Consider the following 16,011-nt stretch of genomic DNA (forward strand, 5'->3'; position numbering starts at 1 on the left):
TAGAATTTTTTCTGGCAAAATGTTAGCTTGTATCAATTTGATTTTTTTCTTTTAAGAATTAATTATGTAAGTTTTGCCCTATGAATCCTGAAAGGTGGTTAAATTGGAATCTTAAATATAGTCAAATTTAGCCACTGCCAAAGACACCAATAGAAGGAAGAATATTTTTTTTTCATTTATTTTTATTAGTTGGAGGCTAATTACTTCACAACATTGCAGTGGGTTTTGTCATACATTGACATGAATCAGCCATGGAGTTACATGCATTCTCAAGGAAGATTATTTAGTTTCTATTGCAGTGGGTCTAACAAATCAAAAAGGACTCTCTCGATTCTTTTGTTTCTGGGAAATTATGTATCTATTTTTGGTGGCTGCCAAAGGCTGAAGATAGGAAGAGAACGGTGAGGATGATGTAACACCTCCATTACCAAGGGGGGTGTACCGAAAACTTATGATGGACAGTTTCTGGTAAGCAGCATTCTCTGTCCTGAGGGTACCTGGCTCTGACACTGGAATCCTAGCTCCTGTTGGTGGAGAAGGCAGTACCTCTCAGTACTGTGCTGGAGCCCTGGGGGGAGGACAGATTTCAGAGGACACTGGGCTTCCGGACAGGCACACTGTTAGTGAGATATTTGATCTGATCTGAGCAGAGGCCGGGCAGACAGCAGGGTTGACGAGGAGAGTGTAGGGCTGGTGTCAGGTAAGTGAGGCTTAGGCCTGGATACAGTCAGTGGGGGCATTGTGAAAGGATGGAAGAGGGCTGAGCGCCAAATTTTTGAAAAAGTCACAATTTAAACATTGGTTTCTTTAGTTACACTCAGTGAGGCTACAAAGAGCATTTGAATGTGCAACAATTAATCTTCTACCTTCCCACTCCATCCTCTGTCTTAAATGCTAAATCTTCATGCTGTTCTGGTCAGTCTGACAATTTATTAAATCTATCCATTTCTTTTCAGTCATGGAAATGTTTTGGTGCAACCAGAGTTAATCTTTTTATTTGATTTCAATTTATAACAATACCTTCCCATTCTCTAGTATTGTTCCCCCAATGCAATCTTTTAATATTTTTAGCTATTTCTTCTAGAATTTTCCTTCTTATTTCCTGATGCTATGTTCAATTGCTTTATATATATATACATCAGTTTAGACAATGCTGACTTCCTATTCTGAGAAGTAAGGACATGGCAACCCTAGGATAATTATTATTATTACCCAAGATAATCTTTCTGTGTGCTTCCCCGATCAATGGCTCAAGGGGTAAAGAATCCACCTGCAATGCAGGAGACACAGGAGACATGGGTTCAGTCCCTGGGTCGGGAAGATCCCCTCGAGGGGGAAATGGCAACCCACTTCAGTATTCTTGCCTGGAAAATTCCATAAATAGAGGAGCCTGGCAGGCTACAGTCCGAGGGGTCACAAAGACTCAGACCCTACTGAACACATGATGAATGGATGGCAGGAAGCTTAACCTAGGGTTAAGATGCTATTTGGTATTTACCTTGTGATTTTGTTTACTAATAGAGCATGTTGTATAGTATAGTTCCATTTTCTTTCTTGTACCTCAAACTGTTTTTCATGGGGTAAATTCTTGTTTCATTTTTGTGTTTTCTCAGTTGGTCCTGGGCCTGTGATGGTTCTCCCCAACTCTCTGACATGAAGCTAAACCGCACCCCCCCTCCCAACTTGGACTCAATTTCCTACTGAGTCAAATATATCAAGCACTCTATGAGTTCCATTTCTTTCTTTTTCTGGAAACCCCTGCCTCTTTGCATCAGTCTGACAGTTTCTTTTCAGTCTTGCTACGCACCTATTAATAACTGAAGCATATTTGGGGGTGTTGGTTAGCTAAATATATTTTCTGCGAGTTGCTGTCCTGTACGTATTTTGTAGTCTTAACATAATTCTTATCAACATTCATGTACCTTTTAAATCCCTTGGAAATCCATTGTCATAATTGTTGAAAACATTTCCCCCAAACTTTTGATTTCTATGGTTATTTGCTTATTTGTATAATTTATTACTTTTTGTAGTTTTTGGAACTTTTATACTTTCTCAGGTCGGGGCATATTCTGAATCATATTTAGTGAATGATTATTCTTAGCTCCAATTTAGCAGTTAGCATCTATATTTTAAATCAGTCTCAGTGTCACCTCTGTATTTGCTCTGACCCTGATGTTTTATTATTTGATTAATGGGAATATGTACTTTCCTGGGAATGGGGACTCCACAGATTTTAAAAATCAGATGACTGGCCTCAATTCTCTTGATTTCTGAAGCTGGTGCTATGCAATTTTAAATGATATTTCCTAGGAAGCTTTCCTTGTTTAAGCTTCCCTTGTTCCCTTATCCTTAGACAGAATAAAGGCGAGTAAGCAGGATAATTGTGCTGGGCTTGTTCATGACGGAGGTGCAGGTGGTATGCATGGTCAGGGCGCATGTCACTGAACTCTCACACCCCTGTGATCATGGGGTACACTGGTTCTTGGAGCATCTTGTATACAGGGGCTCCCCAGGTCTACTGTGGGAAAAAGCGGGTAACCTGCTGCCCCTTAACAAGATCCTCAGGCTTTGCTTAGATGGAGGCAGAATGCTAGGTTTATTTTCACCTCACACACTAAGAGTATTTGAAGCACTTGATTGCCCTAATGCTTCAGTCCCTGAATATTTTTTATCAACAGTGGTTGAGAGTAGGGGGTCTGAACTCTCATTGGGTTCAAATCCCACTGTTTTCAAGCTACTCTTTCAGTCTTTGTAGACGGAAGGATTACAGGGGATTTCCTCATGGAGCATCGTGGAGACAACGTGTGCAGTAATTGTACCTGGCCTGTGGTTATAACGGTCACAGTCTTTCCCGGGTGGGTAGCTCTGGGAGTCTGCCCTGTAGTCTTGGCTGGAGACTAATAACAGCAGTCCCAAATAGGTCACAGATGAGTAAGTACTGTCTCTGAAGTTTTTTTTTTTCTCTGACCTCCAAGATGGGAGGACTTTCTATCATTTTCTTTTTGAAAAGTGTTGACTCACATAACTGATGTCTGAGTACATAACCACTGGTGAAGAATTCATATATGACAGGTGACACTGGAACCCTCCGTGACCACCACCCTTAGCCCCAGCCCACCCCAGCTGAGGGAAGGCAGCTTGATCTATCATCCTGTGCATTCATGCGTGTATATATACATGTGTATTTTTAGAAGATATACTGTGTGTCTTCTTAACACCAATGTCCTCCTGCAACTAACTTTTTTAATCAACAGGTTTGGGGGAGCCCTTCCTATCAGTGATCCCTGTGTTTTATTCCAGAGCAGAAAATATGATTACTTATTGATAGACATTTAGGATTTTTCTCTAATTTTTGATATTATATACAAAGCTGCAGGGAGTGTACTTTTTCTTTCATTCGTTCCCTCTCTTTTACCCTTTTCATTGCATTTCATGGAACTGACAAGTTGATCATTTGCTCAAGAAAGATCTTCAGCCCTGTCCATCCTGTTTTTCAGTCCATCTCTTGAGTCATTTGTATTTTATCAAGCAAGGAAGGAAGGTAGTTAATTCTTTATTTTTTAAGTGATACTTTAGGCTCTTCCAGATACTTGTTTTTGTACTGCTTCCAGCATGGACATTCTCTTCTCGCTTCATGAGCTCTATCTCCTTTACACCTACTCATTTGTTTGCCCATTTGGTTCCTCACCTTTGTGGGGTTAGCTTTCTTGTTGTGCTAGGATGTGTGCTGGTCTTGTTTCAGAGATGCCCTCGGAGTTAGTCTTTAAGGCTGTGTATGTTGCATGGCCCTCTTTCTACCTGTCACCCATGAGATGGGTCTGGAGAAGGGAATGGCAATCCACTCCAGTATTCTTGCCTGGAGGATCCCAAGGACAGAGGAGCCTGGTAGGCTACAGTTCGTGGGGAAGCAAAGAGTCGGAGACGACTGAGCGATTAACACACACACACATGAGATGGGAGGAGCCTGAGATGTGAGCAGGACAGGATGAGCCAGTAACCACGGTGTGGGGTGCAGGCACTCTCTGCTCTTTGCAGATGTGGCCATACTCTGCCTCTCCAAACGCACGTCTTTCCTGCAGAGGGCCTTCTGCTGCTCTTAGGGGTGCCAGCAGCTGAGGAGTTGGAGAGGGTTTGGCTGGCTGCCTGCTTCCCACTCTGCTTCTCCCCCACCTCACCCACCCCATCCCACCCAGGCTTTGTCATTTCCAACGCACCACACCCTTGACTCTTTGCAGCCATCCCCAACTGCCTGTACCTAGGCTGTGGTTTCCTAAGTTTGAGCCCATCTTTCTTTGAGTCCTTCGAGAGTAGTGAGAGTTTCCATTCCACTAGCAATCTGCTTCCTTTGCTCCCAGCATGGTTATGGATTTATATTCTATATTATTGTTTTTAGTGCTGTTTCTTTTCTTTCTCTGCATTTTTAGCTGCTGTTTATACTTGAAGGGGAAGTCCAACACTTCCTTTTTTTCAGCCACACCAATCAGCTGATGGTCATAGCTGTGAAGGAAGTGACAGGGAGGAGGAGGAGGAAGGGTAGCTCCTAGAGCAGCCGTGAAAGGCAGACTTGGGGCTTCTTTCGTCTTCCCTATTGCCCTGGGAGCTGGGCTAGCCCTTCTACAGCTTAGGCAGGAACTGTTTCTAGAGAGAGGGCTGCATTGTCAAGCCTCTACTGATCATTAGGCAATTGCTAGTCCTGAATCATGTTTCTTAGAAGTGTGTGTAAGGATGCCTGGGATGTTAGAGGGGGGAGGGATCTTAGGGACCATCTAATTCAACGCCCTGAGAAGCCGTGAGATGCAGAAAGATGATGTCACTTGGACTTGTCCAGCCGCTAAGTGATGCTGCTGTGAGTTGAAACCTAAGACCCAGGTGTTTCCAATCCAGAATTAGACTCTGTGTCCACTTCTGTAATGAGGAGCCTAAAGGGACCTGCTGTCATGCCTGGTGCTAAGAAGATTTAAAGTCCTGTCAGTGGAGGCAGCCAGGGGGCAGAAGCCCAGTTTGACATGTTGATTTTACTCTTTTATCAGCAGTTTTAGAAAACTTGTTATCTTCATAAGTTTGTGTTGAGAAATTAAGCAAATTCAGTAGGAATAGGACAAAAAATTCCTGAATCTATGAGAGGTTAACGTGGGAATGTCTGATGCTTTTGCACATGTTGCTATCCAACTGAGATTGAGCTGACTTTCAGATCTACCACCCAGAGTGAACTAAAGTAATGTGAGAAGCTTTAAGTAAGGTTTAAAAGGATACTCTGAGCCTTTGTCTGCTCAGATATCAGGCTGATATCTCTGCCACTGTCCCCACACAGGATAGAATCACTGCTCTCTGCACATGTTATTGTTGAGACGGTTGGGAGGGTTCATACATGGGGTCCTGAAGATTAGAATGAAGCAGGAGATAAAGGAAAATTTCAAATGAAGTTCTGTTCCATGGTGGAAATATTTGTGATGCAGGTGGGATTTCAATGGTTTCAGTAAAGGAACGCAGGTTAACAACTGCAGGGGAAGGATGCCTTCTAGAAAGAATATAGAAAAGTCATGTATGTTTCCCCAAGAAGCCAATACCTGCAAAAATATGTGCAAGATATTCCTTCTAGCTTATCCCTTTTCTAGAGAAAACTCTGGAAACTATCAGCATTCACTAATAGAGGAATGGTGTGTTAGTTTCCTAGGGTCCTGGAGCACAGTACCACAGACATGTATCGCATCACAGCCCTGAAGGCTGAAAGTCTGAGATTAAGGTGTAGGCAGAGTTGGTTTCTTCTGAGGCCTATCTCTTTGGCTTATGGATGGCGTCTTCTCTCTGTATCTTTACATCTTCTTCTCTTTGTGCATGTTTCTGTAATTTCCTCTTTTTATAAGGATATCAGTCATAGGGAATTAGGTCCTATGCTAATGACCTCATTTTAACTTACCTCTGTAAAGGCCTGATTTCCAGCATCCCATTCTGAGGTACTGGGGGTCTGGACTTCACCATGTTTATTTGCAAAGGGAAGTGGTTCCTCCCACAACAGGTAGTTAAGTGGAGCCTGCCAACCCCCCCATCCCCATCCCCCGACCATGGACTTGCTCTGTAGCCCCAGGAGCATGAAGGAGCTCTCCATTATCACGATGGAGAGATTTCTAAGCCAGCCGATGTGAGCTCTGTGCACAGAAGCTTATGGAACAAGATGTACATCACACAGAAAACTAAACAAGTTAAAATGCTCGAGATATGATCTTCCTTCCACCTGAGACTGGCAATTTTATTTTTTTTTTAAATGAAACCTATGAGACCCAAAGGAAAAAAAAATGAAAAGTAAGAATGATGAAGAGAGACAAATTCTACAAGATCTTAAGGGAAAACTGCAAAGGAAAGTGGGGCAACAGACCCAAATTCCACATGGAATTTGGTGCAAAGCAAGGGTGGCCTTTCCCATCAGTCAGGAAAGGGAGCATAGGTTATTAATTATTGGTTGTGAGAAAGCTGACTGATGATTTGGGAAAAATAAAGCTTTGCTCTGTATATGAAAATAAGTTCTGGACTGAACAAAGAATAAAAATATAACAGTGAAATTGTAAAAGTGCTAGAAGAAAAGAGTTGAATTATAAAATAACTCTGGAGTGAAGGCCTCTCTAAATATGGTAGAAAATAGGAAACCATAATAGAAAAAGGTTGATGAGTATGATTTCCTAAAATTGCAAACAAGTCCTTATACAAAGGGAAAATATAAATAAGTGAGGGGGGGAACACAAAAGATACATTTATTTTCAAGGTCTGTGGTAAAGGATTAGTAGCTTTCATATGCAGTGCTGTGCTTAGGTGCTCAGTCGTATCCGACTCTTTTCAACCCCATGAACTGTAGCCTGCCAGGCTCCTCTGTCCATGGGATTCTCCAGGCAAAAATACTGAAGTGGGTTGCCATACCCTTCTCCAGTGGATCTTCCCAACCCAGGGATCAAACCTTGGTCTCCCACATTGCGGGCAGATTCTTTACCATCTGAGCTACCAGGGAAGCCCTCATATGCAGTGAGTTCTTTCAAATCAATGAGAAAAATAAACACATTCCAATAGAAAGATCAGTCAAGGACACAAACAAGCAGCCCCAAATGCAAAGGAACCAAAAGCACAAGAATATGCTTTGCCTCTCTGTAAACTCACGTTGATTTAAGGGTTTACAGGATGGTGAGATGTGGGGCAAAGGGCCACTCCCACAGGTCAGCGCCTGCAGGGCGGTTGGGTAATTTCTTTGGAAACGTAAAACACACGTGTTTGACTCAACAATTTCACTTTTAGGAACTCATTACACACATAAATGGATAAAACTGGGGAAATATACATATGCATACGGTAACTCATTGCAACATTTTATTTTGTAATAGGAAAGAAGGAAGGAAGAAAGAAATTTGTATCAGGCTTGTTTAAATGAACTGTGGTCTATCCATGCACTGGAATCATATGTGGTCTTTTTCTTAAATGTGGAATCTTATAAAGTAAAATATAAAGATGGTCAAGTTAAATTCAGTGAAAAAGCAAGATGTAGTATATCACTACATTTTTAAAAACGCATGCACATAACAATGTAGGCTACATTGGAATGTTATTTGCTATATAAAGATGCAGGTCTGCTTATACCAGTGTGTGTGTGTGTGTGTGTGTGTGTGTGTGTGTGTGTGTGTAAATATGCAGAGAGATTCTAAAGCAAAGGCACCAAACTGTGAGCAGCAGTTATCTAGTGAGGGCAGCAGGGGAATTGGTTTGGAGAAAAAGAAGTGAAATGTGCATTTTTACTTTGCATACAGATGTTTCAGTGATTGTAATGAAATGATGAGGTTTGCTTATGGGGCTGCAGGCTAAGGAGGAAGAGACCAGGAAAAGAATTCAGAAACAAAGCATCAGTTATGACTGTTGGGACCCTACTACTGTCCCCAAGGTGTTAGACTTGGAGAGGTTGGGTAGTTTGCCCAGAGATGTACAGCCAAGGTTTGCAACATGCCCGTACATAGCCATCATCTGAGCTTGTCTCACTCACAGATGCCCAGGCTGCCTCCAAAGTTTCTGACGTGGTCTGGCATGTGACCTGCCTTGGATATTTATCGTTAAGGTCTCCGTACCCCTCTTGCACCAAGGGCAGCAGCCAAGGCTGAGAACCACTGGTTTAGAATTAGTTAATGGGATTGTATAGCACATAAGCACAGCCTGACACAGTTCCATCAAATGTGATTTTATTGGTACACTGGGTATAGTGGAAGCTATGTGTGCCTTTGATCGAAGAGACTGGGCAGATTAGGTGTGTGTGAGAGAGAGAGAAGGGGAAAGGGAGAGAGAGATTGATTGAGAGGAGAGTAATGGAGATAGAGAAAACTCACATATTTTTATGCTTCAAGCACTCTACTCCTTGGAAACTTGCACTCATAACATCTGGAGGCCTGTGGAAGTTTTGGAAGCATGAGTGAGAACATGAATGTGTTCTCAGCACCCTGCTGTGAGACTTGTAGGAGGTGAGCGCACCTGAAATGACTGTCCAAGAAAGAATGTGTGCACTGGTCTGATTAGACAAACCACTCAAAACATTTTTTACCCAAGATAATGTGAACGATTAGTCCATCTTTCGGACTAGTTTTTAGCATTACTCCAAGTCCGCTGGCCTTATTTACTCTCAGACAGTGTGTCGTCTGCCTGTTTCATGTGAGATGGTTTTTTCCCTCATGAGAAGGATGTAAATGAACTTACTCTGGGTGGAGAGCTGGGGGGTGGGGGCTGGGTTTCTTGGTGACTGTGGCTTCTGGGCTTCGAAGGCTGCAGCATATGTTGACGGAAGGGCCGCTCTCTGGGTGGACCATTGGGGGATTCCCGGGTTCTGGGCTTCCTGGTACTGGCCCTGTCCATCCAGGCATACACGAGGAAGCATTGAGCAGCACCCACATGGGAAGCCCTGGGGGGTCATCACGTGCACTCACATTTATATTTTATAATGAAACTTCTAGGACCATGACTGTGACCTATAAATGTCCAGCTCTGAAAGTCCCTCTGGGAGGTGGTATGGGTGGTGGGAGCAAACCAAGCCCATGGCTCTAATTCTGTTACTGACCAGGGCTTGTGGCCTCCTTAATCAATGGAAACTGGTCAGAAGCCAGACAAGAAATTCAAGCAAGGCTTTACTGGGGCCCCCACAGCAGTGGGGAGCAAAAACAAGGAACAGTTTTCCTTGCTTGCTGCTCTAGGGGAAGCGCCTTAGTTCCTTGTATGAAGTGAGGGTAGGGGTGGGTCCGGGGGTCAGACTGGAGGGGTGGCTTATGTGGGCTGCCCATTCCTTTAGTGGTGCTGAGTGCAGGCGGCTTGCACAGTATCCTACGTTTGCTTTCAGTCCACAGCTTTTGTTCCTGGCTCTTCAGAAGTGATGGTTGAGGCTTGTAGGTCTTTTTTGTATCTCATCCATAATTTGCCCCAATTGCACATGCACGCAGTTACTTTAGTCCCTTAAAGCTTCTCTGTAATTTTTTGCTTGAGGAGATGTTTGTCCAGGTACAAACACTGCAGTAAAGGGTCCCAGGTCCCAGCCTGAGCTAGGTGTCCTTACCTGGGGTAGGTGTCAGAGGTGAGCAGCAGGCAGTGCTCAATTCCATCGTTCCTTGAAATTGCTTCAGCCCTGGCCACTTACTCACCAAAACAAGGCTGAAAAGACCTGCCCCAGGGTGACTGTGGCTCCAGTGCAGAGCGCTCAGCAGACTGGCTTGCAGACAGGTAGGTGTTCTGCAGAGCAGTCATGGTTGGGTACAGGTAGTCAAGGAGCTACGTAGCCTCTGGTTACCTGAGGATTGAAAAGGAGGGCCTCCCGGGGCAAAATGATATTAGAGGACTTTATGGGAAGGTCACAGAAAGAGTCAGACCTAGACAATGTAGTAAAAAGCAGAGACATCACTTTGCCAACAAAGGCCTGTACAGTCAAAGCTATGGTTTTCCAGTAGTCATGTACGGATGTGAGAGTTGAACCATAAAGAAGGCTGAATGCCAAAGAATTGATCCTTTTGAACTGTGGTGCTGGAGAAGACTCTTGAGAGTCCCTTGGACTGAAAGATCAAACTAGTCAGTCCTAAAGGAAATCAACCCTGAAAGGACTGATGCCGAAGCTGAAGCTTCAGTCCTTTGGCCACCACCTGATGTGAAGGGCCTACTCAGTGGAAAAGACCCTGATGCTGGGAAGGATTGAGGGCGGGAGGAGAAGGGGACAACAGAGGATGAGCTGGTTGGATGGCATCATCAGCTCAATGGACATGAGTTTGAGCAAACTTTGGGTGATAGTGAAGGAGAGAGAAGCCTGGCATGCTATGCTTCATGGGGTTGCAAAGAGTCAGATGTGACTGAGCTACTGAACAATGACAACAACACAGAAAGAGTGGCTCTGGCCCAAGTATCACTTGACTCTGAAGCAAGTGTGTGTCTATTCTTTGGTGGTGCCCTGGGGAACCCTGCTGGGTTTTAACAGGCAGCTCTTATGGAGTGTTCTTTCCTGTCCCCAAGTGACTGGATGAGGACAATCAGCTCAGGGGCACTCTAACCCTGAAGCTCTAAAATACAATATGACCTTATTTTGGACCCCAGTCATGTACTTTTACATTGGTTTGGAGACCATGCTGAGGACATTGTTGTGAGCTCTATGCTTCCAGCATGGAGCTCTCTGCTCATGAGACTTTTAATGTCCCCTCCTTACATTTCAATATGTCATGTAGGGTTTGAATACAGTAATCTAGGTATTTGGAATAAAGTGTGTCTCTTGTTAATTAAGAGAAAACCTAGAGCCCCAAGCTTGGCACAAGTAGGAAAAACATCTGGAAGGGAGAGGTGTCTGGACCACATAGTGTGTTCCTTGGGGTGAATTTATGAGATTGCCTTTGCTGACCTGCAGTCCTATCTCATTGGTCCAATGGGGGAACTGCCTGCTGCTCCCCTCTGACATCTTGCCCAGTTGAGGACACGTGGCCTCTCTCCAGCTTCCCTGGCAAGGATCTAGAACTGTGCTGCTCAGAGCATTGCTCGCAGCCACATCTGGCTATTTCTACTGCAAATACTTAAAATGAAATAAAATGTAAAAATCAGTTCTTGGTCACAGTGGCCACATTTCAGGGGTCACTAGCCTCATGTGGCAGGTGACTCTGTGTGGGGCAGAGTAGAACTAGTATCTCCATCACTGCAGTATGGTCTTGGGACAGATTAACCACTCTGTGTTATACCCGGGCCCTATGGGGTCCTTCCTGGGGAGTCAGGAGACACAAGTTTCTCTCCCCTGCACACCTTTCCTCATTCTTGATACTGCTGTGTGTCAGCAGTGCATTGTTGCACTCTTTTCCATGTCTGGATCCTGGGTGCCTCCTGTTTCTTTAAAGGACTGCAGCCTCGGAGGTGATGGCGGCAGCAGGATGCCCACATCCCTGAGATGAGACCACAAGAATCAGTTCTGGCCCTTTCATTCCCAACACAGCAACCTCCATCAACACAGATACACACACAGCACACATACATGTGCATGCATACGCATGCACATGTGCACACACCATGACAATCTAGTTTAGTGACAGGTTACTCACATAGGGCCTGAAATGGTTCCCAGATGTGCTCTTGGAGCAGTCTAATGGGAACCTCATCTTGGAGAATACTAAGTAATATATCTTGGAGTTAAGCACACTTGATTCAGTATAGTTTTTGAAAGAATAGTCTAGTTTTTTGTTCAAAAGGATTTAGAGGTAATGGGGAAAATTTTAGTACTGATGAACTTCTCTGCAGTAAAATAGAAAATCCAACGCCATTTTCTCAAAATATCTGGAATCCAAAGTCTGTCTATTTTAAAAGGAAGATTTGAAGAGGGAGCGTATTCTTCCTCCAGGCAGAATGAGGAAAACGCCATGCTGATCACATGACCATGCTCTGTTCCTGCCAATACAAGAAAACAAGACTCTCACTTCTGGGAACGGAACGTGACCACGTGCATCTGAGAACTCCGAGGGCAGTGGAAAGGGCAAGGCGGGCCGAGAGGCAGGTGCATCCTGTAGCGGGCGGCACCCGTGGAGCCTGTGATGGGGAGGGGACGGGCAGAGGGACCCACCCCGTGCGGGGGACCCACCCCAGCTGGGCGCCTGCCCCTCCCAGGTTCCAGCTTTGCCTCTTCCTCCTTCTGGGCGGCGTGAGAGAGATGTGACATTTGCCTGTCTCTGAAATTCCTGTGCTGCTCAATTTCGGGAGAGATAAAATACCACAAGAGAAGCAGTTGGAAGGGTTTGCGAATTATAGAACTTCCTTTCATGATTCAGCCCGACATCAGGAAGTGGAGCAACACGTGTGGATTCCCAAGCTGACTTCATGCCCCACCCCGTGCCCGGCTGTTACGCATGCGCGATGGGCAAGGAGGCCTGGAGAGCAAGATGCTTTTACCTGAATCGCTGAGTTCGCAAAATCAGTATGTCTAAAAATCAGTGTGTGAGGAGGCTTTATTGAACTAAACATGGTTTCCTGAATGCCTTTCTTATTTCTTCTTTAGAGTTCTATGTAAAACTTTGAATTTTCTACTCTGCATTTTTCTTCCATTCGGTAGCCCACGCTGTTGCTCACGTCATCAGCCAGCTCTGTTTGGGCCAGTTTTGAACCTTCGGTACAGAGGCAGCAATTCTAGAACTGTGGTTCTCTGTCCCCACTGCTCACGAGAATCACTTGGAAAATTAAACAGACAGTGCTATCTGGGCCCCACCTCTGGAAGTTCTGAGTTTGGGTTAAGGCATGGTCACCAGTACTTAAGGTACCCGGGTGGTTGTTACCTGCTGTCCCCGTGAAGATTCACTGTTCCGGCCTAGAGCTTTGCTATTGAACTTACTGTTGAAAACATTCTTCTGTGATTTTATGTGCTCACCCAACACTGGGGGCAGCAGCACAGGCCCTCAGACTTAGACTCTGTAGGCTGCTGTACTGACCTCTGTCCTCCCACCCCGATCTGCACAGGTAAGAAGCATCTGGAGTGATTTTGAAGCAGTCTTGGAGGTGTAATGGGCTTGCTTGGCCTTTGGACTTTTAGCAGAAGCATTAGAACCTTCCTACCACCGACAGTACTTTTAGTCCCTGTCCTGAAATTGTGATGTTTGCAGCCAGCCCTTAGCCCAGCTGAACCTTTTGTTTGTGGTCTAGACATGCCCGACCCCTCTGGGAACATCGGCCCTCTGTCTGCTGGCTTGGAGCATGGCTGAGAAGAAGTCTGAAGCCCAGAACTTTCTTTTCTTTTGTAAGATCCTGGATAAGGGAATCCAGGGGAAGTTGAAATTTAATTGAAACTCTAAACATCTGTACCACCCCTTTATTTAAATTCTCCACTTCAGGAATGTCAATCTTACATACTTTGGATCTCCTTTGTCCTTCTAGTCTTCTTCTGTTGAATTCTTCCACTCTTTGTTCATTTCATTTTTCTCAAGCTACTCCATCCTGTCCACCGCCTTATTCACGGTGTTAGTGTCTGTTCTCTTTTTTTCTGTTGGAAATGACAGACATCATTTCTTTCCTGTGTTTTCCCCTGAGTGCCAGCTTATTTTCCACGACTTTTCTTGCCTCCCCACCTCATCCTCTGCCTTTCATGTCTCCATTTAGAGCTACTGTTTCTAACAGTGGCTGTTCTGTTAAGTCCTTTGGCTCCATGGCTGTATGTGTGGCTGTGATTTCATCTGCCCCTTGGGATGATTTTCCAGCCACTGTTCTTTGTGTGCTATTTGTTTCTCTTGTTGCTTCTCTCCTTTTTCTCCTCTTAGTGTCACTGTACAGATGCAAGGTAAGTTCCTCATCTTGGAAATGAATCATGTCAGGGAGAAGCTTAGGATGTGTTCTAGCCTAACAGAATCTTTTCTTCATTTTCAGTAATGTTGTGTGTGTGTCTGCGTGTGTGTATGTGTGTGAGAAGGAGGGGAGAAAAGAAGGAAGGAAAAAGGAAGGAAGGAAGAAGGAAAGAAAGGAAGGAAGGAAGGGAGAGAATTGGCTAAATCTTTACTTCGAAAAGGTCAGTTTTCATTCCAATCCCAAAGAAAGGCCATGCCAAAGAATGCTCAAACTACTGCACAATTGCACTCATCTCACACGCTAGTAAAGTGATGCTTAAAATTCTCCAAGCCAGGCCTCAGCAGCATGTGAACCGTGAACTTCCAGATGTTCAAGCTGGTTTTAGAAAAGGCAGCGGAACCAGAGATCAAATTGCCAACATCTGCTGGATCATCGAAAAAGCAAGAGAGTTCCAGAAAAACACCTATTTCTGCATTATTGACTATGCCTAAGCCTTTGACTGTGTGGATGACAATAAACTGTGGAAAATTCTGAAAGGGATGGAATACCAGACCACCTGACCTGCCTCTTAAGAAACCTATATGCAGGTCAAGAAGCAACAGTTAGAACTGGACATGGAACAACAGACTGGTTCCAAATAGGAAAAGGAGTATGTCAAGGCTTTATATTGTCACCCTGCTTATGTAACTTATATGCAGAGTACATCATGAGAAACGCTGGGCTGGATGAAGCACAAGCTGGAATCAGAATTGCCAGGAGAAATATCAATAACCTCAGATATGCAGATGACACCACCTTTATGGCAGAAAGTGAAGAAGAACCTAAGAGCCTCTTGATGAAAGTGAAAGAGGAGAGTGAAAAAGTTGGCTTAAAGCTCAACACTCAGAAAAACTAAGATCATGGCATCCGGTCCCATCACTTCATGGGAAATAGATGGAGAAACAGTGGAAATAGTGTCAGACTTTATTTTGGGGGGCTCCCAAATAACTGCAGTTGGTGATTGCAGCCATGAAATTAAAAGACACTTACTTCTTGGAAGGAAAGTTATGACCAACCTAGACAGCATATTAAAAAGCAGAGGCATTACTTTGCCAAGAAAGGTCCATCTGGTCAAGGTTATGGTTTTTCCAGTGGTCATGTATGGATGTGAGAGCTGAACTGTGAAGAAAGCTGAGCACCGAAGTATTGATGCTTTTGAACTGTGGTGTTGGAGAAGACTCTTGAGAGTCCCTTGGACTGCAAGGAGATCCAACCAGTCCATCCTAAAGGAGATCAGACCTGGGTGTTCATTGGAAGGACTGATGTTGAAGCTGAAACTCCAATCCTTTGGCCACCTCATGCGAAGAGCTGACTCATTTGAAAAGACCCTGATGCTGGGAAAGATTGAGGGCAGCAGGAGAAGGGGACGACAGAGGATGAGATGGTTGGATGGCATCACCGACTCAATGGACAGGGGTTTGGGTGGACTCGGAGTTGGTGATGGACAGGGAGGCCTGGCGTGTTGCGGTTCATGGGGTTGCAAAGAGTCGGACACCACTGAGCAACTGAACTGGACTGATTACTTCTTTCAGGGAGGCTGCCAGACATTTAGAATCTCCTCTCTACCCCCAGGGGATGGCTGGCTTCCTTCCCCCTGCTTAGTAGAAGCTCCAGCTCTGCAGGCTTTGGCGTCTGCAGAAGCACCTCTGCTTCCTTGACCATCTTCCTTAAAGGTATTCATGCTCCCAGGACAAGCCTTTGCTGCATCTTGCTGCTCCCCTCAGATTGTTGATCAGGGTGAGTAGGGTCTATTAGTTCCATGGCATTTCTCTTGTTCTTCCTAGAGGGTGATTTTAAAGTGAAGGGAATTGTGACATCTTTACTCTACCAACATCCAAGCTATCTGATATTTTGATATTTATCATATATGACAACCTAGCATGTTTCGCATTTTCATGGAACAACTACATTTCTACAGGAACAGTTAAGAACAAACACAGAGAAAACAACTTCAGAATGACCAAAAAAGTTCATGTGACACTCTTTGCTTCTGCCAGCCTCTCCAATCTACCTGTCCAGCCAAGGCTGTTTTGTTGGCTGGCTTCTTGATCTGTTCATTATATTGATTCACTGAATACCTCTCACCAGCAGGAACGGTGCTAGGTGCTGGGACTATTGCAGTAGCCAAGATCCCTCTCTGCACTTAAACGGTTTACAGTCAAGTTGAAAGAAAGAGCAGGCCCA

General features: G+C 44.6%; 1 protein-coding gene across 4 annotated transcripts in view; it reads left to right on the forward strand.

Annotated features, from left to right (window-relative positions):
- The window catches only part of SYK (spleen associated tyrosine kinase), a 105,116-nt gene that overhangs the window by 3,431 nt on the left and 85,674 nt on the right, over nucleotides 1–16,011 (forward strand). The gene's annotated exons all lie outside the window — the stretch shown is intronic.

This window comes from Dama dama, chromosome 16 (genome assembly GCF_033118175.1).
Source record: "Dama dama isolate Ldn47 chromosome 16, ASM3311817v1, whole genome shotgun sequence".
NCBI classification, from domain to species: Eukaryota; Metazoa; Chordata; class Mammalia; order Artiodactyla; family Cervidae; genus Dama; species Dama dama.